Source organism: Podarcis melisellensis, assembly GCF_964234715.1.
Source record: "Podarcis melisellensis genome assembly, chromosome: Z".
Classification (NCBI taxonomy): domain Eukaryota; kingdom Metazoa; phylum Chordata; class Lepidosauria; order Squamata; family Lacertidae; genus Podarcis; species Podarcis melisellensis.
This window is the reverse complement of record NC_138547.1, coordinates 27,097,085-27,121,982: the sequence shown is the minus strand read 5'-3', so window position 1 is coordinate 27,121,982 and position 24,898 is coordinate 27,097,085. Positions and strand designations below refer to the sequence as shown.

Genomic DNA, 24,898 nt, shown 5'->3' with positions numbered 1-24,898 from the left:
CATCAGTGATGTTAAGTTAACTATGTATCATCTCTCCCTCCTCTCCTCTCTCTCGCCTTAATAGCAGATTCTCTTGGGATTATAAACATATTAGGCTATTAAATTCTCAGCAGTTTACTATAAATAGCTCACATTACAGTGGATTCAAGACCCATAAATCCATTTCTACTGGGATCCATAATACACAGCACTAAATTGGTGTGTTTTTACTTCCACTGCGCAGTCTAATAGATTCACATGTGTACTGAGAAAGTAGAACAAAAATAGTGCTCTATTACCAAAATTGGAGAAAATGTTCAAATCACACAGGAATTCGAACCCTCACTTTTTCACTTTTCAAAATTGCAGAAGCTTAAAACGGGAGCTGTTGGATACAATTTCCAAAATGGTACACATTTTTCCCCCAGCAACAGAACAACCTTGTAAACTTGGCTGCTGGGAAAGATAATTCCCCAGCTGTTGATGTTTTGAAGCATTGTCAGCCATTTTAGTTCACATTACATGGGAGACCAGGCATTTATAAACACATATGTATAAGGAAATGTAGTATTGTATACACACCAGGGCTAAATCAAACCCAGTGACCTCCTAGGCTGAACGCTGTCTACTTGCCATGTATTCTATAGTAGCCTGTCTTTTGCTTTGTTTTCACAGTCCCCAGGAGGAACCAAACATAGGCCGTTTATTGAACCACAAGTGCCCTAACATGGATTGAGCTTGCCTTCCTGGGTCACAGCTGTCACTTCCTGCAGATTTGTGAAGGAAAGGGGAGGGCCAAAGAGGCAGGTGAAAACATAGAATAGTAAAAATAAGAACCAAACAGCAGCAGGAGACAAACACAGAGCAAACTTTCTTCCTGCATATAGGAAGGAAGAAAAGAAAGTGCCCTTGAGCACATGCAGAGATCATTTTCATTGCAAGGGAGAAATTGAAGGGAGTCCTTTGTGCAAGTGGACAACTGCATACCTGCCAGGTGCCCTGGAAAAAAATGAGACATCAGAATTTTTTTGTGCAAGACTGTGGTAGCCATTTTAGGTGCTGCAATCTTGCTCCCAAAATCCACTGTGTTCAGGGTGAGAGAGAGAGGCACGGGTCACATGACTCATCCGGGAGCACGTCCCGGAAGACACGCATCCCAGTTTTGGTCTGAAAAAGTTGGATGGTATGCAATTCTGGCAGCCTTCTCCAAATCTTTTAAAGTGTGGATGGAGGGTGTCCCCCCTCCAATTAAATGGGTTTGGGGCAAGGGTACAGGCCAGAGGTAAAAATGGGCAGAGATAAACAAATGTAAGGCTAGTTTCTACACAAACATTCTCTCTATATTCTCCACCTAGACAACCAAGATGCAATATCAGAATTCAAGGAACATCCCAGCCAGGCAAAAACATTCAGGCAATGCTAGTGACATTGAGGCAAAGCTAGTGAGATGTCCTAAGAAAAAGAGGGACATTCTGGGATCAAATCAGAAACTGGGACGGCTGCTGTAAATCCAGGACTGTCCCTGGAAAATAGGGACACATGGAGGGTCTGTTAATGTTTTATTATGTTTTTATATATGTTAGAACCTGCCCAGAGTCTCAGGGCAACCCAGTCACATGGGTGGGTTATAAATAATAAAATTATTATAATTATAATTATTGAGTAGGACACCACTACTTTCATTGGAGAAATGTTGGAGGGTATGTGATAATGCCTCTTGCTTGTCTGGCTAGAGGATGGAAATATGTGTGGGGTGTTGTGTATGAAGGATCCTCTGGTTTTTGTGCAGCTGGAATGTAGCCTGCTGAACAGAGGCCAGAGTCACATTTATCGCTTCACTGATTCACTAGAATGTGATCCCCAGAAAGCTTCCCTATAAAGGAATGGGACCCTCAAGCTGAAAATCCTTCCTTACCCAGGAGCTAATGTGTGTACATGTGACATCCTATTGAAAGATTCATTTCATTCCTAGGGGCAGGCCTTTCTCTCAGCCCCACTACCTTCACAGGAATGTTTGGCAGGGATGTGGGAGAGGGCCTTCTCGGTGGCTGGTCCCACACTTTGCAACTCCATTACTAGAGGTGCTAGCCTGTTTCTCTTCTTGTTGTCTTTATGCCAGCAGGGGAAGACCATTTTATTACAGCAAGCTTTTGGGAACTTACTGCTTTAAAGGAAAGGGCTTTTAATAGGGCTTTTAATCTATCATCTATCTATCATCATCTATCTATCATCTATCTCTATTATCTCTCTCTATCTATCTATATCTATCTATCTATTTCACTTATAGTTTAATTACTTTTTATCTATTATCTTTTATATGTTTTAGCTATTTGTGTTCATCTGTGTTTATATTTATATATTTATATCCCTCCTTTTTTTCCAGAACAAGAACTCAAGGTGCCTCACAAACATTAAAACAATGTTCCTTGTTCTGGAAAAAAAAGGGATATAAATACGGTAAATTAAATAGAATCAATAAATCAATAAAACACCTACTTACCTAGAAGGAAGCGTCATTGAAATCAATGGGACTTACTTCTGTGTAGACATGTACACTGTTATTATACATTTTATCCATTAAATATTTCTGAGGTTCAGTGATTATTTTCATTGTCAAGCCGTTTTTAAATTGCAAATGCCCCTGTCCAGATCCCATGCATGCCAGCAAATTACACACACATAAATCAGATGCATAGTCTCATAATGTCTGTCTATCCACACCACATTGATTTCAGTGATATGTGCATTTGGATGCTTATCTGAGCGCATTTTCCCATCCTGGTCCTGATGTGATTCAGGAGCATACTCAAATGAATATAGCACTAAAATTGATGCAGCATCTGAACTCTAATAAACATTCCTATGCATGCGATTTACATGATGGAAAAACTAGAAACACTGCTCATGTCTTTTTCTGGGTCAAGGTGGTATTGTTTTAATTGGGACATATTTGTCATTTAATATGTTAGTTCATACATTTGTAAAAGTGACCCCTTAAGTCAGGGGTCAGCAAACTTTTTCAGCAGGGGGCCAGTCCACTGTCCCTTAGACTTTTTTTTTGGGGGGGGGGGTCGGACTATATTTTGAAAAATAATAATGATGCAAGAGCACCACAAGCCCTGGTGGCTGCTTACCTGTGTCTTGCAAATGGCAGGGGCTGGCGGTGGCGGCAGAGGGACGATGAGTGGCGCACGAAAGGGCTCCAGAGAGAGGCTGCTTAAAATGGCGGCCGCTCGAGCGCTGCTGCTGCTGGCACCAACAAAGCCCACCCCCCTTCCTCCTCTAGGCAGGGCGGGAAGAAGCCAGGAGGAGGGAGGGAGGAGCTACCGCCGCCACTATGTGAGGGAGGGAAAGGGAAAGAATGCATGCGCTGGCGATCCATGCAGCGATCCGCGGGCAGGATCCAGAAGGTAATTGGGCCTGACCGGCCCGTGGGCCTTAGTTTGCCTACCCATGCCTTAAATAAATAAAATGCTAAGTAAAGATTTGGACTACGTTTCTTTCAACAGTAGAGCTGAGGGCTCATCCACCCATGCTTTCTAGGCACAGGTCCCTACTTTAAAGTGCTATGTCTGTGTGATTTTTTGTTATTGTTGCCCTCTGTAACCGCTCTTTAATGCTGCATCAGAACAAACAGTAATTTGGGTTTTCTGCGGATTGCCATTTGCTCCAAATCAAAGCTAAAGAGTGGGCTTCCCCAGGGAAAGCACTGGGGGGAAAGCAAAAAATGCTCTGATGTAGAGATTTAAAGCCTAGAAACACAGTACAAAAGGAAGCCTGGATTAGTGTAGAGTCTCAAGCCGACTAAAATCACTTTCTCCTTCCTTTGCTGAGCAAATATGATAAATTGAAGAAATTAATCAGATTTATTATGAGAAAAAAGTAATGGTATAGAAAATGTTCTTTTGCATAGTCACAGCTATCAGGACATATAAGGCACCAGCCACCAGTAGATGTGCTGAAATAGATATGAAGTGGGTTTATGATATTTTCCTCCATTTTTGCACATTGTATATCCACTTCTGCAGGGAAATGGGACTACACATAGCAATGTTGTTTAAATGGAAGTGTCACGGATGCTGCTGTTATAGATACTGGCCTCTCCAAGCCCTATCTTTTGTTAGGGATCCTGCATTTAATGGCTCTGAATCTCAATGGGACCTAGTGGTCAAGATGCACAGAGATCATCCCATGAATGCAAAAGCTCTATTGGGAAAGTGACTCATCCTCCCTGGAGCCCCAGTGATGGGTCTTAAGGGCTTTGTGTAAAAGAAGCAGCAGTTTTTGGAGAGAGAGAGAATGAGACAGGAGCTGAAGGGGAGATAAGAAGTGAAGGTAGCTGGGAAAGCTGAATAGTGGGAGATTCATGATAGACAAAAGGAAGTACTTTTTCACACACTGCAGAGTTAAACTACTGAATTTATTCCCATAAAATGTAGCTGGTCACTATTCTGGTCAGCTTCAAAAGGGATTAAACAATTAAACAAGGAAAAGGTTATCAATGGCCATGAGTCATGATGGCTAGAATGTTGTTATGAATTTCTTTGGGGGTGGGGTGGGGCAGACTGTTCCAAGCAACTCCAGACAAGAGATAATATTTGGGAAGAACAAAGATACTAAAGTATACGGGGGGGGGGTTAATAGAAAACGAGATTATTTCTAAAAATTGTCTTCATTAGTACTGCAGTTTCTACAAGGCTCTTAAAAGGAAAAAAAATGGAGACTATCAGCTTATCCCAAAGAAAATCAGTAAAGCAGACATGACAGAAAAAAATTAGTTTCAGTGAGAACCAAAATCCCATTAGAAATGAAATCCTTGGTGGAAAAAGAAAGGAAGAAAAGTCTTCACACTGACATTTCTGCATTAAAAACCGGTCACATTATATTCTCACTCTTACATTATGAGATGTAGATGTTTCTGCAGCAATATTTAAAAGACAGAAGGAAAGGGTTCTCTTGGTACTTCTGCCAGTGTCAGAAATGTAGGGAATTGTGGCCTTGAAGAGGGCTTTCTTTGTTGCAGCCCTTGAATTGTGAAACTCTCTCCCCACAGAGCTGTGTCTAGCATCCTCATTATGCAGTTTCTGTCATATGTTGAAGATGGACCTCTGCACCCTAGCCCTTAGCAAAAAAAGTATTTTTGTGGAACCCATAAGTCTTCTCTTCTCTTTTCTTCATCTCATCTCACCTCATCTTATCACCTTTACTGTGCTTTTTTTGCTTAGAATTGTTTTACTTGCTTATATAATTGTGTATAAACTACTTGTATGGTTATATTGCTGTAATCTGCTCTGGGACGTTGCACTGAAGGGCTGGTGAGAAATCATACCTATAAACAAATAAGTGTTATCATAAATGCACCCTCTAAGTAATGCCCTCAGAATTGAATACCTTTATCCAATATTTTGAAATTCTGACACTAAGTTCTCATGTAATGCCAAGCCATAGTTTGGTAAACACTCCCTCCTACCACTGAGTGCTAAATTCAACAAATTATTTCTTGTTTAACACAAACTGTAATTTTCTGCTTGCCCTCCAAGCCAGACTGGAAAACCATGAATCAATAAATAAAACTGATACAGTACAGATAAAACTATAGGATTTGCTGCAAGTGGTAGTGATGGCCATCAACCTGAATGGCTTTAAAACAAGACAATTCGTGGAAGATATCTCTATCAGTGACTACTAAGCATGATGCTTATGTTCTTCCACCACTGTTGGAGGCAGTATGCATCTCAGCACTAAGTGGGATGATTGTAGATCCACCAGAAAGCTGTGGGCTGCAATCCCACCACACTTTGACCGCTAGAACAAACAGATACTACAGAGATAATAGGCTGTATCTAATTGAGTTATAGTTATTAAAATTAACAGCCCTAAATTAGTTGTGTCTCTTAACTTCAGTAAGTCTACTCTGAGTAGAAATTGCATTGGCAACAAGCCAACAGCTGCAGGAAAAGAACCAGTAAAAAGTTATGGTAAAAAAATGTCACGAAATCTTCCACGAGTCATCCACCACATTTCAAGTTTACACAGTCCTTTCATCAACAAATGTTCGATACAATCAAAGGCAGATATGTGTCCTTGTCTTTTCTCAAGTTCCGGAAAGCTTTAAGGCTTATGGAAGATTTCATTATAGACATTTTTAGACTAAATAAAAGAGGCTTCTTGTTTTCAGGCTATGGTACTACAAACATTTCTTGAAAAAGCATTGTGAACTGGTTACAAACAATGCTTTAAAAATAGGGACAAAGAATCTATGTATCTTTTTTATTGAAATCCTGACATTTTCAAACTTTGACTTCACCATCAAAGCAACAAAGCTTCAAATGAAACCAAGGCTGTCTTGCTCTTAGCAATAATATTTTTCAACAAATAGACTTTTACAGCATGGCTAAACTTTGAGGATTGCAGCTTGATACTATTCATCAGTCTTAGCCATAGAAATGAACCTTTCATCATAGTTATGAGAAAGTACTTCTTTAGGAGGATGAAGGGGTTCCCTATTTCCTATAGATTGCAGCCCCCTTGTTTCTTCTCAGTCCTTGTGCAAACATGCCTTAGGAAGCAGGTCTAAGTAGAGATTTATGCTACTGAGAAAACCAGTCAACTACCATAGACAGAATAGTTTACAAGAACTACAAGAACTAGAAAGAGGTTGCGAATGCTCAGCAGCTTGGAAGCAAACATTATGCTGGGGGGGAGCAGGGGTGGGGAATGGAATATTGCCATTTTAATTCAATCCTAAATCGAGGCAGGCTAAATCTGTCCATATTAAGTCCTGCTTTGCTAAGTGGGGCCCATGACCTAACATTACAGCCTTAACACAGACCAGATCCAGGCACTCTTTCCAGGAGGAAACTGATTTTATATATTTTTTCCAATCAGGGTTTAGGCCTAGTTTTGGCCTAGCTTTGGTTGCCCTGTATGTTGACCTCTGTTGGGAAAGAGACATGGGAAAGGCATCTCTGTTAATTCTCCTTGAGCTCTCAGCAGCTTTCGATACCATCAAGTGTGGTATCCTTCTGGAGCAGCAGTCTGAGTTAGGGGTAGGTGGAACCAATTTGCAATAGTTCTGGTCCTACTTGGATGGTCATTGGAGCCTTTAATGTGGGATTCCTCAGGGTTTGATTTTACCCCCCATATAACATCTACATGAAACTGCTGAGTGGGGTTATCTGGAGTTTTGGAGTATATTGTCACCAATATGCTGATGACACACAATTCTACTTCTCCTTTACATCTGGAGATTTGCCTGTGGAGGTGCTGGACTATTGTTGAAGTGTAGGTGGTTTCCCACAGAGCAAGATACAGTGTTAACAGCAAGAACCTTTATTGACTAACAGAACTGGACAACAGGGGCAAAGCAACTGCTTATATTTATTTCTGAAGGGGTGGACCACTCCAACTCTCAATGTTATTGGCTGTCTAAACTCCTATGCTACGAATCATAACTCAGAGTTTAAGGACCATTGGCCCAAATCCTGAAATGTTCTGTGATTGGATATCATGCATCAAATCAAAACACAGGGGCTCAGAATCCTTAATCCAGACTCAAGCTCCGGCAAACACAGACCACTGAATACATAACACCCCTCTCCCTTAGGCATGGATGCTCGACTGAGGTCCTTCTTCATGTGCCTCCTTCAGGAGAGACATAAAGGGTGGCAACATGAAAACAGGCCTTTTCTGCAGTGGCTCCCTGATTGTGGAATGCTCTCCCCAGAGAGGCTCGCCTGGCACCTTTGTTGCATATCTTTAGGTGACAGGCAAAAACATTACTCTTCTCCAAGGTCTTTGGCTAATTTATAAAAAAACTATGGCCTTTTAAACTATGTGTATGTGAGGGGGTATTGTTTTTGTTGGTTACTATGTTATGCATTTTTGTGGTTTTATATTTTTTATGGAGCATATTATAACTGAACAATATAAAGCAGAAATAAAAAGTGAATAAAGGGGACCAATATTTTCAATCCATTGACTGAATAGGGCCATAGATTTCTCTTTCCAGTTCATCAGTATCAGTCTTTTGGTCATAGTAAGGGCACAAAGAATCCAGTTATGTTGTCCAGTTGTCAAATTCCATATAGTAGGAACGTAATTCAAAAGAATATTTTCATGTGAAAATTTTAACTTTTTCCACACTTTCCTGTTTAAACAATCTAATACTTCCTCCCAATACTTAGTAAGCAAAGGACATTGTAAATCATGTGTTTCAAAGACGTCTTGTCATTATAACATCTCCAACAACATGCTCTCTTGGACAGTCCTTTTATATTTAAACGTAATGGAGTTCAGTAAATTCTAAGTATTATTTTATGTTGTACAAGTCGTAGTTAGACGCCTTTGCTACAGAAACCAAAACACTTTCCCACTGTCTAGATAGGAACCTCAAATTCTTTGTTCTACTAATTTCTTAAAATTAGTTGATGGTAAATATCTATAACAAGTAATTGCAGACCTTTTTTTTAGCTTCAAAGGATTTGACCAATTGTTCTAATATCTCTGGTGTCTCAGAACCTGTAAAAGCTGCTGTTGTTATCAAGTATTGCAGCTGCAAAGATTGCCATGGGGCTACATCTGAAGTAATAGTACCTCTCTGTTCTGCCTTGGTCAGACCCAAACCGTCCAGTTCTGGGCACCACATTTAAGAAGGATAAAGAGAAGCTAGAACATGTTCTGGAGGGTAGGACCCAAGCCAATGGATTCAAGTTACAGGAAAGGAAATTCTGACTAAGCATCAAGAAGAACTAATGTTCAACAGTGAAACAGACTCCATTGGAAGGATGTAGATTCTTCTTCCTTGGACGTGTTTAAACAGAGGTAAGATGGCCATCGGTTATGGATGTTTTAGTTTACATTCCTTCATTGTAGGAGGTTGGAGTAGATGACCCTCAGGGTCCCTTCCAACTCTACCATTCTATGATTCTAAACAAAACCCCAAATCCTCTGGTATTAAAACCTGATGATTACAACATTCCAACACTCTCAAAGAGGCTGACATGCTCCTTTTTCTCTTTTATTTGCCTTCCTTGTACCTTCCTTGTGAACCCACAGTTAATAATAAAAGTGATATTCTTGAAAACACAAGATATCATCAAAGCTTCTGCACAATTCCTATCATAGTACATCCAGGCTTTGTGCAAAATCAAAGAACTTTTGAATCTCACTCATCCACTGTGATTTGTCAGAAACGGCATAGGATTTTTAAAAAAGACAAGGAGAAAATGTCAAGACTCACTTGAAGATTTCAACTGAGGGGTGTGCTTCTTATTCAGCTCCTGCTTTCGGTCCAAGTAAATGATACTGACTAGATACGGAAATAGTTCTGTGGGGGGAGGAGAGAGAAAGCAGTGGGGGAATCCAGAAATGTTTTTGATCTCTCCTCCAGCCCCCAAATTTCCACACACCCTCCAACAATTCTCCATGAAAATAGGGATTTCCTATTCCATCATCACCACCATTTTATTATTTATGCCCCACCCATCTGACTGAGTTGGCCCAGCCCCTCTGGGTGGCTTCCAACACATTTAAAAGCATAATAAAACATCAAACATTAAAAGTTTTCCTATACATGCCTTCAGATGTCTTCTAAAGGTCATATAGTTACTTATCTCCTTGGCTCCGGGGTCACATAACTCTATACCCTCCAACATTTCATCTTAAAGAAAAGTCAGACATTCTGGGATCAAATCAGAAACTGGGACAGCTTCTGTAAATCTGGGACTGTTTCTGGAAAACAAGGAAATTTGGAGAGGCTGTTTCCTTCCTCATTTCACCCCTCCCCCAACCTGGCTTCACCATGTCATTTGACTTCCCTGTTTCACAGTATCATACTTAATATATTTCCAGTGTTAGAAAAATATATTGTGAAAAATGCTTTGCAAAATGTGTATATTAGGAAAAAATTCATAAAAACATGTGTAATAAGGATACATAAAATGCTAATGGATTTTCATAAGGACTTAACATTTTAAAAAACTACAAACTGATGCAGAAATGTGAAGAACCAAACTTAAGAGTAGAACAATGAGAAATTAAAAGAAATCCAAATAAAAATGTTTTCTCATCCCTAGCAGATAATTAAACTGTGGGACTCACTCCCAAAAGATACTGTTCATGATGGCCACCATCCTGGATGGCAAATTCGTGGAGGATAAGATTATCCATGACTATAGATCATGATAGCTATGCACTACCTCTGGTATCAGAGGCAACACTCCTCTGAATGCCACTTGTTAGGAATTACCAGTGAGATCTTATTTATTTATTTGAATGTTTATATATGCTGTCTCAGAAAAAAATATATCACAGCAGTTGACAACTATATGAAAACATAAAATCAAACAATAAAATCATAAAAAGAAATTAAAAACAAATAATGTCAATAGACCCTTGTTGGGGGATGTGTTCTTCTTAATTTCCCACATAGACCTGGCAGAATAGAAAAGTTTTCATCAGGCATTTAAAAGTTGGCACAGCAAGTGCCCTCTGAATTGGCAGGGTGTTCCACAGAACTGATCTGATTGCACTGAAGGCTCCATCTCTCATTGTTGTCCAATGAGCCTCACCAACTCTGGGAAATAATAATAATAATAATAATAATAATAATAATAATAATAATAATAATAATTTATTATTATTTATATCCCGCCCATCTGGCTGGGCCTCCCCAGCCACTCTAGGCGGCTTCCATAGAAACCAAAAATACAGTAAAATATCACACCTTAAAAACTTCCCTGAACAGGGCTGCCTTAAGATATCTTCTGAATGTCAGGTAGTTGTCTATCGCTTTGACATCTGCTGGAAGGGCGTTCCACAGGGCGGGCGCCACTACCGAGAAGGCCCTCTGTCTGGTTCCCTGTAGCTTTGCTTCTCGCAATGAGTGAACCGCCAGAAGGCCCTCGGCGCTGGACCTCAGCATCCGGGCAGAATGATGGGGGTGGAGACGCTCCTTCAGGTATACTGGACTGAGGCCAGTCCAGTATACCTGAAGACCAAAGACCAAAGATGCTCCTGCATATGATCTTAGTGAGTGATTGGCTTGGGATCTAAGGGTTCAGGTTATCCCCAAGTTGTTCAGGGCTTTGTCAATCAATACATGAACCTTGAACCTGGCTTAGTAGCAGATAAGACAGGCAGAGCTTGCACGTTTCCCATAGGTATCTGGTTGGCCAATGTGAGAGCAGGGTGTCATTCCTTTCCTGCAGGGCTCTTCTGTTGTCCTCAATTAATTGTTATAAAGGAAGCATTCTCATATGCCTCCATTAAAACCTGATTACGCAGGCCCAGGAAGTGTTGATATTTCTGCCAAACGAAGAAAACATTTATCTTGAATAAGATAAATTTGACTAACCTACTCAACTAAATGAAAAATCCTTGGAGTCAGTGTTAAGAAAGCCCACTGGAGTTAAGGAAATTGATTTTTTATTTTTTTTGTTCCAAAGGGCAAAAACTATGCCTCTTTATTATTGAACTAGAACCAAAGTAGCAAAGTAGCAGTATTGGAACATTCCTATTTTAAGCAAAACTAAGCCCCACTGTGGACATTTAACCAACAAATGAAAAATATTTATTGGTTTCTATAAGTTAACTACAACTCCACAAATTGCCCAGCTGTGTAATTAAATATTTTGAGTCTGTGGAGGGATGCTGCAGTGATAAAGAAGGGGAGAAAATGCTTCCATCAGACATCACTAGACAACTACAAGCATCCTCAGGTGCAATGAGACTTCCATGGTTTCCTTCTACTGTTGCAATCTTTTTAAGGGTGAGGGGAAAATGTGGAAATATGTATCTCATAAAAATAGCTCTTTTGTTATTTTGAAGACAGATTGTTTGAAACATCCTGATGGCACATTCGTAGGGCTGATCCGTGAAGTGTTGGGATAATTAATACCTTTGCAGTTTCTGTGCATTGTCCCCCCCCCCAAAGAATCTTTCTGTAACAAAAAAAGTTGCAAGTTTTATGCCAATTATTATTTCCCTTCTAAGACTCAAACTTTCTGCTCTTTTGACAATAAATATATGTCTTCAGTTTCAGTCTAAAAATGAGTGTTTGAAAAGAACTTTGTCAATTTACCTAAATTGAATACCACTTTACAAAATGGGGTGAAAATAGACCTTAACTAAAAGCTATGTTCAATAGCTTGTCTTTATTTCATTTAACATGGCTGGCTCTCACTGTTATTCTTAGAGCACACAAACTGGGATGCCTTGTTCCTACCTGTCAATAACTCCCTCTTTTTCCATTCTGAAAACTGTTAAATTGTAAGGATCTCAGTGTTTTGGTCGAAGATGATCAGGGGTTTCTAAGCTTTTCCTTTGAGTAGTCACAGAAACCAGAGTTTTGGTGAGTCCTGGGGGCCAGAACTGCTCAGATAACCTCAGGGTGCCCATTTAACTAAATGGAGAAACTAAATGTTTCTATTGATTTCAGATTGTAGGAACATGAGAAGCTGTTCAGCACCAAGCTGGGTGATTGGCTGATCTAGAATAGGAGTGGGGAAATGTTTTTAATACAAGAAGCACATTTCCTTCTGGGCAGCACTCTGGACAAAAGTGGGTGGAGCAACAAATATGAATTTTACCATTCTACACACACTCACACACCCTTCTGTATACTTCATCCAGGCAAGTAAGAGGCGCTATCAGAGATTCCAGCCAGGTAAAAGTGCCCATGGAGTGTAAGTGTCTAAGTGTCCCTATTTTCCAGGGACAGTCCTGGATTTACAGAAGCTGTCCTGGTTTCTGACTAGATACTGGAATGTTCCACTTTTCCTAGGACATCCCTATTTTCATTTGAGAAATGTTGGAGGGTATAGAGTTATGCGACCTCTCAGGGTGGCACCTCTCAGGTGGGTGCCATTGCTACTACAAGAGAACAAGGGAGGTGTTCATGGTGAGTTCTGGCATTTCTTTTTCTAGGAAAACAGCATAAGTGTGGTTAGGGAGGGGCAATTGTGTGGGGAGAGTCTCAAGGGTAAGACAGAAAGGCTTGGGGTCTCACTTGGGCCCCATGTCTGAGGTTCCCCTCCCATGATCTATTTCAATTTTTCCCAATGCTAACTGGCAGCAGATCTTCAGCATTACACTCCTTCCTAACTTTCCTTGGATATGTTGGCAATTGAACCTGGGGTCTTTAAGACACAAACTGTGCACTCTGCCACTGAGTTACAACCTCTTCCCCCATTGTGATTTGTTTTGAATGGCTGGTGAGGAGAAAAATGTGACCCATCCCTGAAGAGCTCTGGGCCAAGAGGGTATCCAGGGAAAGATTGCCGCCACAAGTTTTCAGAGCTGCAGACTTTGTAGCTGAAGATCAGGGTATGGACATCAATGTCAGCAGCTACTATATTGAGCTGCAACAGTCAGCCATCACAGAACTGTCTAAGGAAGAGGAAAAGAGGAATGGGGTACAAGAAGAATCAATTTGGGGGAGGCTACTCAAAGTGAACCGTGCTTACTTTGATCAGGGTTGGCTCAAAATATTTTGCTGCCTGGTGCAAGGGACAAGATGCACCACCATAACTCTGTACAGAAGACAGCTGAACCATGTTTGAATTCTTTCTTCACAACTGGGAAACCTCAGGCCTGGGGTGGGGTGGGGAATATTGGATAGTAAATGATTAAAAAGTTGGCGCACACACCCTGCCAGCGATTAATGTGTGACTGACATCACACCAATGCATAGCTGGTCAGAAGTGGCTACATGTGGCACTACTAAGGGCAAAAGAAGCAGTATACCATTTGCTCTCAATGTGTGAATGACTTCACATTGTTTTACTCAATGAGGGGTGTGTCACCCAAAATGCCCATTTCCCAGCCAATCCAACTTGCTTTTGTGTTTCCTAAAACTGCTTCAGTGGTTTTTTCTAAAAAACACAAACCAGTGACGACTGTGATGCATTTCATTAAATACATCCACTTCCACCTGAATAAATTATTATAAGTTAGCATAAAAATAAACTGCTGGATGGGTTTTGTATCTCAAGGCAAAAAAAGAAAAAAGCCCAGGTCTGTTATCAATGCAGCTTAACTGACTCAAGTTAGAAAATACATTTTAACAGTCTTATCCTTGTTCCCTACAGGAATTGCTGTACAAGAAAAGATAAGGCTATATATATTTTTAGGAGCTTCTAGCAATATTGGAAAGTGGTCATCTTTCTCATTAAAGGAGCCAAGCTTACCAGTTTATAACCATAGTAGAGGTGTGTAGAGGCTTAAAGATTTGCCTTGCATACACATACAAATATCTGATCAGTTTCTGGGTTGTTATACGCTCTCTCCACTATAATCTGTGCTTTGGGTTCCAAGCCACTCTTTATAATACAAAGCTCTGCCTTTCCCATTCACAGTAATAGGGGATCCATAGCCTCCCCCTTTTTTTGACAAAAGTGGGTGGAATTTACAGGCACAGGAGCCCCTTCAAAACAAAGAGTAAGTCTATAATGTTTTAAACCTCTGCTAGAATTATATAAAGTTACAGAAGCAGCTATCCCTTCATTTGAGGAGATGGAGCCTGGCATATTTCATAACAATAGCTACAGTAATTTTCTTGTAAAGACAGGCTTTAGTGGGGTCAATAGGTGGGGTCAATTATTCCTTTTGTGTGAGAACTTCTTGTGGGTATATGGTTAAGGGTTAACACAACAACACACACACATAACAAACACACATAACTCTAGCAAAAGATCCTATATCTCTTGAACTACCAAATGTGTGTGAGTAAATGTGAGTGGTGGCATGCCTGTGGGTTCAGATGCATTCACTGGAACAACTCCTTCCCTTGCTGTTGCTTAGATTATGTTAAATTTTCCATGCATGGAATGGGAAGGAAAGATTCCAATGCAGCAGGGTTGACTAACCACACTTTGAAATAAGAGAAATAATACACACTGCCATCTCATCTAATGCAGTTGTGGGGCTCATTTGGCCCTCCAGCTGCTGCTGAACTGCAAGTGCATCAGCCCTAGCAAACTTGACCAATGGTATTTTGCTAGAAAAAGAGGTGACAGCACTTACCATGAACACCTCCATTGTTCTTTTACAAAGGCAATGGTGCCAACCTGAGAGGTGCCGGAACTGAGTCCTGGCGAGTTCCAGCAGAAAAAAACGTCCTTGCTACTAGCCACAATGACTATGTTCCATATCCATTGTTAAAGGCAGTATGCCTCTAGATACAGGCACATCCAGCTCCCAAGAGACTGCGATCTACTCCCAGTATAAAAAAAAATCTAGGAGTGATCTATCCATTGTCATTGGAGGGAGGAGGAGCGTGGGTGGAAGGGGGGCCCAGACCAGAGTTGCTGAGCTTTTTTTACGGGGAAACGCCATACATCGCTCACTGAAAAATCCACAACTAACAAACGCACACACTGAAATAGACAATCATTGTATCCACAATCAACATCAACAAAAGCCAAATGACCGTCCGCATGATGCGATGGAGGAACTGAGAAAGGGGGGAGGGGAGCAGAGACATTCGATGCCCCCTTTTTAATCCCATGATCAATAAGGATCCCGTGACTGACCACAATCACCCAGGGATCTACCTGTTGATCGTAGTCGACCAGTTGAACATGTCTGGACTAGATGATCCTCACAATCACTTCCAACTCTACAGTTCTATGATTCACATTTGAATGAGAAAGAAAATAGCAAGACTTGATTGATCCTTTCCATTCCAGATCACAAATTATTGTAGACTTGAATAGGTTTTTTTGGGTTGCTTTTGTTTTTTAAGTTTCTTCACATGGTACTTACTGAATTATTCAATCAGTTCTTCATTTTGAACCCATTTTCATTAAGATGCCCACTGAGCTTAATTCTGCCACGAGTTGCTTTTTATGTTATGCTTGGTTAGCATTAGCTATTCCACATTGCTTAAAATAGCAAAGAGGCAATGGTGAGAAAAGTCTGTACTGACATTCTGGAACGTTTGATTCCAATTTACATAAGTTCCTCATCTAAAGCACCACATTGTTTCATGTGTATGTTAGTGTTGCCATATTGGCTACAAGGGTAAGATCTGGTGACATTCAGAGAACCCATGCTTTCAAGGAGATCAGCTTGCCCTTTCCTTTGCAAAGCTTATCCAAAACACACATTAACACATTTTCGTAAAATATGCATTTTTGCATGCATTGTAATATAAAACACTCATGTTGGTGCGCATTTCTGAGCTGAGCCTCAGAAATTTCAGAGCAATGTGAAAACCAAATAATAACTGCATTCCAACTCTCCTAGCAATTTGGAAAGTGGAATCGGTTTGCCTAAGCTAAAATGATGCAGAACCTTCAAATACTCCATCACATGAAGGTACTGTCCTCAAACCACTGCTGTTGTTTAATATCACAATTTTCTTCTCTGTCCCCTCTCTCATCCTTGCTTTACTGAAGCATCTGCCATTGTTTTAAGTCATCACTTTCTTTGGGGGGGTTGGAACAGATGACCCTTGGGCAACATTCCAACTCTACAATTCTATTATTCTCTCTTCTCACTCCTATGCCATGGTCATGGTGTTGTGCAACCTGCATTCTGTTTTACTCATTACTCTGCCCTGACTTCATGCAAATCCAGGATTGTGATGAAGCATTACAAATCCTCCAATAGGGGCTGCATGATGGCAGCCTTGCACTCTGACGTGCACATGCATGTGCAAACACACACACCTGCAACTCAGGCTAAGATTTCATGTGTCAGTAGAAATCAACTGGTCAACATTTGTGCCATAATAAATGTGGTTTTCTTAAAAATAATAATGTCACAAACCCTCTGTTGTTCATAGTACTCAAATGCCACATATGATTCTTTTTAAAAGATACTGCCTATTGCATTTAAAGATATTTAGCTCATAAAAACATCTTTATACATATTATTGTACCGTTATTATCTTTGTGGTGTAACCGCCCCATTATCAGTCACCAGCTGTGAAAGAAATAACTGTTTCTGTCTTGTATATTTCCATTTTGTTTCATACCAAAGAGAAACAACTGGTTAAAGGGAGAAGGACAGAGGTTGTATTGCAATGCGTGCAGCAGGCTCTGCATCTCAGCTGGAAACTGGATTTGACAGTGAGTACCTGTGATTGTCTATTTCCTGCGGAGGATATCGCGAGGCAATGGGCTAGCATTCAAAGCAGCAGTTTCTCTAACGTATTTCTCTGGCTTCATTTATCTGTTCAGTGAATAGGAAATCTGCTTAAGCCGCTCTGCCAAGATATGCTATTCCTTTGGCCTCAAATACATTTTTCACTTTGCCATATAGGGACGAAAAAAGTGCTATAAACAACACGAATGTATTTTATCACAAGGAATGCTTAATTCGTGCAGCAAGTTTCTCTTTGCGGCATTTTAAGGAAGACCTTGAATACATCAAGCTTTTGGTTCTGGCAAAGCAGTTTCTCTGAATTATGTGGATTGTGGCCTTGCTAAATAAATTTGGTATCCTGTGAACATGGAAATTATCATAAGCAAACAGTGTCTTCATTTGCTAACAATGCATATGGCTTTCATGTACTCTCCATTCATTTTCCCCATAACTTTTTCTGCACAGTGAAAAATGATTGAAGCATACAGAATTGAATCTCATTCCTTGTGCACATCTTTTTCTAGAACTGCCTACCTGTCACAAGGCTGGAACCAACCTCCAGTGATTATACCTCTGTCAATTCATACTTGGCTACACTGTGCTTAAGCAAAACATCTTTTTCAGAAGCTACATAGTTCAAAGATTTAAATTTCTCTACCTCAATTGCATTGCTTTGGTTGCCTTATACCATTTAAGGGTTATACTCTTTATGGCACTTAAGAAAAGATTTACCCTCTGTACTTGTATATTCAAAAGCCTTCATGGATTAAGAGGAGGAGAAATGACCCCCCCCCCCCCGTTCTAAGAACAGTAAGTTAGGATTTGCTTGTGCTATGAGAGTTTTATGATATTGATTCATTTTATTTATTCTCCCTCTGCTGTTCTTTGTTGTCTTTTATGCTGCATTTGCCTTTTTATTGTTTTAATATTGCATTTTCAAAAATAAAAAAATAATGGACACCACCCAGAAATCATTGGCTATGAGGTTACATTGAAATACCATAAACACACACACACACACACACACACACAACTGTAAAAATAACAGAAATTTTGGCTGTTAGTGTAAATTTGTCTCTTTTATAAACTCAGAGCTAAAGGTGCTCCATAATACAAAGGGACAACAAATGCCAATGGTTGTCAGGTGTACGTAACCTGTAAGATCAGGACATCTAGATGCATAAAACCTGAGTTGTTATTGTGGACCCATGTTCAGGAAGCATGCAGCATGGGCAGGGCCACAGAAGGGCAGAAATAAGATGCAGGGCATTAGTGCTGGGTTGACATAGGCCACGACTACTATTGATTGCAGATGTAAGTAGGCTTTGGTGAAGGCATTGGATATGTATCAGGTATCAATCCTGCTGGTTGATGGATCAACCCTAGATTGAGGGTCATACATTAAATTGGAGTGACCTGTCAGGGCTACCACCCAGAAGGGCATTGGTCCCTGTGTAGACCACCAGATGGGAAACACCACCGCAATGCCTTATCTGCCAAAAGTTGTGACGATTGCTATGAGGTAGATGAAAAGTATACCATAGCAAGGTCCATACACAAACTCGCCCATTCAACTTTGGGGTGGACACTCAGAACAGGGCAAGTGGATGGGAAGTCCAACAAAGGCCTGAGGTGGGAGGCCCAGGCACAGCTTGGATTTATAGAAAACTCACAGGCTTGAACAAAGTCAGGTCCACTATTTTGGGGGCATTTTGCGATTGACCTTGCTATGCCGTCGTCTGTCGTTGGGACAGGGGCACAGCAGAAATTTTCCTCACTTGGCTGATTTGCTGTTGCCATTTGGGTTTCACCTGCCACGTAGCAAATCGTCACAACTTGTAAGGTTGCGGATAGGCTCTGGTTCAGGTGATAGGGATGGGAAAACAGTCTCGCCATCCCTATGAGAAGGGTATTACGTTAAAGGAATCCAGGGACTCAACTTGGTTTGGTCAACCCCCAAGAGGGGGTTGTGCCCGTGCATGAGACCAGAGGAGCATCTGGGGAGAGAACAGAGTCTGTTCCCAGGCTTTTCACCTACCTCAGGTGTTCACCCTTGGCTGACCTATGCTGGTTCCCTGCTAGTCAAACCAGAGCTTATGCAACCACTCACTTTTCTGTAATTAATAAAGTTGTGGCCTAAATTCTGCCAAAAACCAAAACTAAAATTTGAGTCAAATGTGTGTTTATTTGGGGGGGGGAGTTCTCTGGGTCTGAACATGCAAATAAATACTTTTAAAGAAGTAAGTAAGTAAATAAATAAATAAATAAATAAATAAATAAATATATTTACTAGTGTCTCATCACATTTTACAGTCTTGATGAGAAACTGAGACAACACATGGCGTTTGGTAATTGTTTTTAACATTTTCAACAAAGTTTGTTAAAAAGGAGGGGAGGGAGGATAGATATGTGCCCCACTTTGTAAGTAACATTATTTTTACGTTTTCATGTATGTTTCTTCTTTTTCTGTTTGTTTTTATAGGGTTGCCATATTTTGAAGAGCGAAAAAGAGGAGACATTTGCCAACTTTTACTTTTAACTATGGATCGCTATGACAAGTCTACCCATGAAAAAGGGTGTGTCCTGGAAAAAGAGGACATATGACAACCCTAATAGAATCTATATCATCTGTCTGTCTGTCTGTCTATTGAGGGTGGGGGTAATTCAGTGTAAAAGAAGTGTTATAATGCAGGATAGAACCACTAGCAGTATAATCAGGACAAGTAAAACAATAATATTCATGATAATTCTGCCAGGGCTGGACTTTGGTCTTTCAAATTTCAGCGGCTCCCTGTGAAAGGTCAAAATTTGGTGGCTCCCAGACTGTCACCTTCCATTTTGCTCAGTTCATTAAGTTATAAGCTGTAACACCCTGCAGCACCCCTAGGCTTGGTGCCCAGTGTGACAGAACCGGTTGCACTGCCCTAAATCCATCTCTGATTGTGCATTCAGAAGTGGGAATATTCTGTTAGTATTTCAAATTATAATGCTAGGGTTTCTGTCCCAGTTTTGAATGTTGTTTTTACATTGCATTGTGTTGTGGAATGGTGGCTTTTTGTCCTATGTGCTGCCATGTCTCACTAAATTTCATTCAGGCTAATGGGTGTGGTACAACAACGAACATGGTGGGACAATTTCACTACTCCTTCACCCTTTCTGCCCCCGCCCTGAATGAAATAACACAGAAATGAGAGCTAAACATGCACTATGATCCTTTAGTTTTCCAGAAGTGGTGCTTTATCACGTGAAAGCTTGAACAGAATGTGGAAATGAACAGTTAGGAAAACAGCTGGAAAATGAAATAAACTGCCTGTGAATGCAGCCCGTGTGTACTTGATGTCAGTTTTGCAGATATTTTGTATTCTCCACTACCAGGGAGTTACAATCTGGAGGCTCACTACTTCCTGAGGATTTACGCTATAACCATGATTTTTGGCGGTCCAGGCTAAAAGTTATAATAGTCTTTTTAAAAATAAAATATAATAAAGACAGACTTCTTTTTTAAAAAAACTTCTGGGCAAACAGTATTTTGTTAAGGAAGATAATAGATTTCTCAGAAGTATTTATTGATAACCTCCAACACATGATTCACAACCCTATTATAAATATACTTGCTTAGGTCAATGATGTGATGGAGGTCAACTTGTTCCTCATTTTCAAAAATCATAGGTTTGCTTCTTTGTACCTGACGTTACATGGCTACCTACATACAAAGCAAGTGTTCAGTGCATTATGGGCTGGCATCATAGATTGTTTATGTATTTCAATTGAATAGTGGGGGAAATGAAAGTGCCCCCACCCCAGTTATCTTATTGTGTATTCTCTACAATTAGGAACTGTTAGAGAGAGTTACTGTGGTAGTCATAGCAAACACAAAATGTGTGTTTCATTACTCATGCCCTGCACAAATCACAAAAACTTATTTTATGGCATTCCAAGCTCTGGAAAGCAAAATGGGAAATAAAACCATTTAGCAGCTTGAACTGAATGAAGCTCCTTTCAATATTTCTTCAGAGGAATTCGACTTTCAACACTTCTTTCTTTTCTTTTGATAGAGTGCTATTCTAGTGCCACTACTGGAGAATGCACGAAGGAGAAAAGTAGAAATGATTCAACCTCTTCAGACATTACATAGTGTTTCAGACAAAATGGGGAACACAAAATCATTACTTGGACCTTCAGCAGTGAATAAGGTTAACCAATAACACAATTTTCACGGGAGGCTTGCATGGGAGAACTTTTACTGTGGTGTGTACATTTGTTTTTCAGTGCTGCAGTCTAAATCCTATGGATGCTTCTCCTTGGGCTGACTCTTCCTTCCCAGCCAAAGTATACTCTTTCCTGATCCTCTCCTTGGCAGCCATGCTTCTAAGTTATGCTGCCAGCTACATGCTTAAGTTCATTTGCATGGATTAGCTCACTATAAACAGTTTGCTCTGCAGTTAGCAAAAATCAAGGTCCCACAGAAAATCAATGGCACTTGGAAATAACTTAACCTTGGCTGTGTTCTGCCCTTGATTTACAGATGGGGTATCTTAGTATGTGCTAATATGTACATTAGAGTATAAAGGGTCATTTCTGTGGCTATTAGAATCAACAAGTTAACTGTGGACATGTGGAACCAGATGAGGTATGCCTTTCCAGCCCTCTGAACCAGGAAGCGGAAGCATCCAGCCATGTTAGCAGCAGAGCCACCAAAAGGAAGATACTGTACAAGGAGGTACCGATCCAGAAGGTAACTATTATCCTCCAGTGACCTCAATGTGTCATATATGGTTCTTGTTTTCTTTTTATCCTCACAGCAACCCTGTTAGATAGGTTAGGCCAAGAAACAGTGATTGGCCCATCATGTTTCTTCCTGTGCCCTCTGCTCTTCCAGCTTTAGCATTCTTCTCTTATCCTGCCCAATCTCTCCTTCTTCCCCTATGGATGTAATTTCATATGTGGTAGCATCCCTCCTCTTCTCTCTCTCTCTCTCTCTCTCTCTCTCTCTCTCTCTCTCTCTCTCTCCTTCCTTTCATTGTCTCCATTAAAAAAACTATTTTTACTACACAATCTTCACCTTATCCCTCATAATTTTCAAAGGTCTTGCCAAAACAATCTTAGGAATTAGTGCTGCATTTGATAATTGTGGTATTATGCTAAAATGCAGAAAGCATCGTTTATGTATGTAAGTGCAGGGCGGAGAAGTAAAATTTCTGATTAGACAGGTGGTCAAAACTTACTAATTAAATCAAATTGAGGAAAGGATGATAAAAATACAACAGAGTTTTTTCACAGCTGGATATCATATATTGAACATATGAAAAACCAAAGTATTCTTCAGTAGATCTTGCATGTATATTTAGCAGCGGTGTGCACCAGATTCACTTTGTATCCTGCTTTGGGAAAGAAGAAGAAGAAGAAGAAGAAGAAGAAGAAGAAGAAGAAGAAGAAGAAGAAGAAGAAGAGTAGTTTGGATTTGATGCCCCGCTTTATCACTACCTGAAGGAGTCTCAAAGCGGCTAACATTCTCCTTTCCCTTCCTCCCCCACAACAAACACTCTGTGAGGTGAGTGGGGCTGAGAGACTTCAGAGAAGTGTGACTGGCCCAAGGTCACCCAGTAGCTGCATGTGGAGGAGCAGAGACACGAACCCGGTTCACCAGATTACGAGACTACCGCTCTTAACCACTACACCACACTAAAGCACTTTAGATGTTTCTGATTCAACATGACGTTTTGTGCCTTTCCATTCACTATTTTGAGGGATTTTTTAAAAAGAAAGCTGTAACTTTTTCATGTTAGCATATGTAAATGTGAATGAAATCTGAAGGCACAATAACTCCACCAGAGAAAAAACAAAGCCTTCCAAATTAAAGACAATGAGCACTCACACTTTACATTGTGGGTGCCCTTTGTGGGATTGCACGCAGTGCTACAAGTCCGAGGGAGCTTAATGGCAGACAGGGGCTGGCCTGCCTCTCAGTGTTAATATTTGGAGGTTCACGCCCAGCCTTGGTAGTCAAGTTTCATTGCTGGGAGGTGGGGCCAGTCCCATTAATATATAGGGGGTGCAGCCAACAGTAGCCAGGCAGTCGGCTCAGGAGATTCACCCACCCTACCCTCCCTTAGTTTAATGTTTTCTTGTTTGCGGGTTAACTTTTTCTTCTTGTTTAACGGGCGCTGCTGCAGTCTTTGACTGGTTGCTGTTGAAGGACCGGGAAGAAATTTTCCTGCATTGGCAGGTTTTGTCTTCCCCATAGCAATTTGTCACAACTTGGGTGGTTTATGGCCTTGGGTGGAATCCTTTAGTCTGTTCTTCCCAATAATGGGGTGCTGGTGGTGGTTTTGAAGTGGTGTCTCACCCCCCTGCGGCGGTGATTCCAGGGTCCCCCTCTTAAAGGGGTTATATATATGGGTGTCACTGGCCATACACTGAAAGGTCGTCAGTGAACTACCCTGTGTGTGGGGATATGGGCTGGGCTGCCTGCTACACATACATCTCGCAGTGCACCCCCATATAATAATAATAATAATAATAATAATAATAATAATAATAATAATAATTTATTTATATCCCGCCCTCCCCAGCCGAAGCTGGGCTAACAACAGTCAAAATAGATCAACATTCTAAAAACATTCATTATAAAATTAATTAAAATCAAATTAATGGCAACCATCAAGCAAAATTCTGTGTAGGTTGCCAGAGGAGGGGGTCAGGCTGCGCCCTGACCAAAGGCCTGGTGGAACAGCTCTGTCTTGCAGGCCCTGCGGAAAGATGACAGGTCCCGCAGAGCCCTAGTCTCTTGTGACAGAGCGTTCCACCAGATTGGAGCCGCGGCCGAGAAAGCCCTGGCTCTAGTTGAGGCCAGCCTAACCTCTCTGTGGCCTGGGATCTTTAGGATGTTTTTATTTGCAGACCGTAAATTTCTCTGTGGGGCATACCAGGAGAGGTGGTCCCGTAGGTACGAGGGTCCTAGGCCGTATAGGGCTTTAAAGGTTAAAACCAGCACCTTGAACCTGATCTTGTACTCCACCGGGAGCCAGTGCAGCTTGTATAGTACTGGATGAATATGATCTCGCAGCGAAGACCCCATAAGGAGTCTCGCCACGGCATTTTGCACCCGCTGGAGTTTCTGGGTCAGTCTCAAGGGCAGCCCCACGTAGAGCGAGTTACAATAATCCAGTCTGGAGGTGACCGTCGCGTGGATCACAGTGGCTAGGTCAGGGCGAGAGAGATAAGGAGCCAACTGCTTAGCTTGGTGGAGATGAAAAAATGCCGCCTTTGTTATAGCTGTAATCTGCGCCTCCATAGAGAGGGAGGTATCGAAGATTACACCTAAACTCTTAACAGACGATGCTGGCACTAATTGCACCCCCGCAAGAGATGGGAGTTGCCCCCTCAATCCCATATCGCTCCGTCCCAGCCAGAGGACCTCTGTCTTCGAAGGATTTAACTTCAACCGGCTCCCATGTAACCATCCAGCCACAGCTTCCAGACATCTGGTCAATGTATCTGGGGCTGAGTCAGGATGGCCGTCCATCAACAGATAGAGCTGGGTGTCATCGGCATACTGATGGCAACCCAGCCCAAAACTCCAGACAAGCTGGGCGAGGGGGCGCATAAAGATGTTAAAAAGCATTGGGGAGAGAATCGCACCCTGAGGCACTCCACACACCAAGGAGTGGCACGATGACAATTCCCCCCCAAGCGCCACCCTCTGTCCCCGACCAGAGAGAAATGAGCGCAGCCATTGAAGGACTGTTCCCTGGATCCCCACGTCGGCAAGGCGGCGGTCTAGGAGTTCGTGATCGACCATGTCGAAGGCTGCTGACAGATCTAGAAG

General features: G+C 41.2%; 2 long non-coding RNA genes across 3 annotated transcripts in view; one reads left to right on the top strand and one right to left on the bottom strand.

Moving 5' to 3' along the window:
- The window catches only part of LOC309362045, an 84,587-nt gene extending 63,983 nt beyond the window's left edge, over positions 1-20,604 (top strand). The window contains exons 1-3 of one of the 2 annotated variants that reach the window (XR_014164726.1): positions 8,660-8,802; positions 16,966-17,054; positions 19,553-20,604. This is a non-coding gene — a long non-coding RNA (uncharacterized lncRNA). Of the gene's footprint in view, positions 1-8,659; positions 8,803-16,965; positions 17,055-19,552 lie in introns of those variants that run through there. The other variant, XR_014164725.1, reaches the window with a different exon arrangement.
- LOC309362079 overlaps positions 1-24,898 on the bottom strand; it is a 199,832-nt gene that overhangs the window by 99,423 nt on the left and 75,511 nt on the right. The window lies entirely within an intron of this gene.